Source organism: Danio aesculapii, chromosome 21 (assembly GCF_903798145.1).
Source record: "Danio aesculapii chromosome 21, fDanAes4.1, whole genome shotgun sequence".
NCBI lineage: Eukaryota > Metazoa > Chordata > Actinopteri > Cypriniformes > Danionidae > Danio > Danio aesculapii.
Window position 1 is genome coordinate 20,496,329 of NC_079455.1, and position 2,466 is coordinate 20,498,794.

The 2,466-nt window shown below is 37.4% G+C and overlaps 1 pseudogene; it reads right to left on the bottom strand.

Annotated features, from left to right (window-relative positions):
* Nucleotides 1-1,266: 1,266 nt before the first annotated feature.
* On the bottom strand, nt 1,267-2,234 carry LOC130215192 (odorant receptor 131-2-like; annotated as a pseudogene).
* Between the last annotated feature and the right edge of the window lie 232 nt (nt 2,235-2,466).

Here is a 2,466-nt window from a genome sequence, read left to right on the forward strand (position 1 = left end):
CAATGGGTCAACTTTGGCCCGCGAGCCCTACTTTGGGCATCTCTGCACTAGAGAGTCGAGTAGCAGATCTGGTATAGATGCATCTGCTCCTGTATGATTGCTTGAGGAAGGATTTTAAAGACTTGTAGGGGAGGCACACAATATATGAGAAGCATTCCTCGTTGAGCAACATTTTTTCTATGAGTTTGTGTGCAGTGGCTGCGCTATTGGTTGTATGTTTATGGAAAATACAAAAGTTGGAACAAGCTGCGATGGCACTTCTTGGGTGTGTCACTGCCAAGGATTACCAAACTATTCTAAAAGACTAAAAGACCATGTGTATCCAATGGTTAAAACATTGTATCCTGAAGGTGGTGCAATGTATCAGGATGATTATGAACCAATATACACAGCAAGACTGGTGACAGAAATAAAATATGAACATGCTTTGATTTTTAATTATTTAATTAGGACAGTAAGGTCTGACTTTGCCTAGAGTAAAGTTTTGTCATTTGACAGAAATAATGTACAGGAAAGAATATAAAGTCATGGTGCTGTGGGAAAAAAAATAATATTGTGTGTATGACTGTAGGACTGCATCCATACATCTCTGCAATGGCTCAAATAACTTACTAATAAAGCAAGGGTGGGCAAACATGGTCCTGGAGCCCCTGTAATAAAGTCATCTGTAATGGCAAAGAAAGTGTTCTTACAGGACTCACAGAGTTCATCAAAATTCTTTGGATTCATGTTCATGTCTCTTCCTTCATCCTTTCAGTGCTATCCCGCTGAAAAATTAGCATCTCCTGTGTTTTGTAATGTAATGGGCAGCATAAATGTCTTGATTCCTCAGGCTGTTTATGTTGCCATCCACTCTGCAGATCTCTCGCGCACCCCAATTCTGAATGTAACCCCAAACCATGATTTTTTTCCTTCACCAAACTTGACTGATTTCTTTGAGATTCTTGGCTCCATGCTGGTTCCAGTAGGTCTTCTGCAGTATTTGCTATGATTGGGATGCAGTTCAAGAGATGATTCATCAGAAAATCAACCTTCTGCCATTTTTCCAAATGATCAACTAGAAGTCAGGTTATTATTTGTTGCTCTTACAACTGGGATGGAACACAAGACTTTTGTCAGGTAGTGTATTATTATATAACATCAAATATAACAAAAAATAACAGCTATGACATAATACTTATTTTTTATCAATTTAAATTCAAATCTTATTGTTATTACTATTTATCAAATTTATCAAATTATTTCATATCGTCTCATACAATATAGTTAATGTACATTAACAGATGGTTTTACCCTGCCTGAACGATAGCAAAAGAAATATTTGAACAAGGGCCACACAGCTTCATCTCTCATGCCGTAGATCAGAGGACTCAAACAACGTGGTAGAATCAGAACAACAAAATAATTTAAATATCTCAGATTTATGAAGAGAGGAGAACCACTTCCTATCATTATGTATAGTGTTCTCTCTATCGTGGCATATAGAAAAGAGGTGAGACACAGTCCCAGCTGAATCAAGTGCAACATCACTGTCCTGAGGGCTTTTTTAGCAGATTCTTTATCAGAGGAAACAGACCTGGCTGTGATCATAATCATGATATATGTGAATATAATGATCACTGCAACAGACACAAAATAAAACACAGAAAACCATTGAGCTTTATCCATCTGCCATTTAGCTATATACAATTGCTCTAGTGTGCAAAATGCAATATCTGCTAAATAATTTGGGTTATTAATTAAAGCAATAATAATATCTATGATAACATTGATAGTACTTAGAAACCAGATGATTCCAATGGCGATTCCAGTTCTTTTAGGTGTGGCGATGGTGCAGTGTCTCAGAGGGAAGCAGATTGCCACATATCGCTCCAGAGACATCAGTGCTAAAGTCAGAGGAGCGTTATTGAAAGCAAGAGTTGAGATGAAGACTAACAGAGTGCATATGGATTTAGGTATTGGATAAAAACACAGAGCTAACATGAACATGACAGTTGTTAGCAGCAAAAGCACAGAGTCATTCATAAGCATGTGGCCAAATAGTATATAGCGTGGCGTCTCAAAGAATATGTGCTTGCTTTTTAGAGCCAAGAACATCACGCAGTTTACAAAAAAGAAAACAGAGATGTTAACACAGCCAATATAGTTTCACAAATGGTGAGAGGATCCCAATCCAGCTGAAATACTTGCTGATAAAGGAAAGACACATCACCACTTGTGCCATTGGAGTCCATAAGCTGAAAAATAAGAAACAGACAAACAAGACAGTGATAAATAAAGCAATTATACTGATGATCCTTGCAAAAGAAATGTTTCTGCTTAGCAGCTTTGTTGGCAGATATTGACTTGGCATTTGTTAGCCTTTATGGTTTGAATTTCTGTAAGATTATCTCTTTATATAGCTGTGAGGGCTGGAACAAGGGTAGAAAAGAAAAAATGGGAGGTGCTGTGCAGTCTGAATTTTGA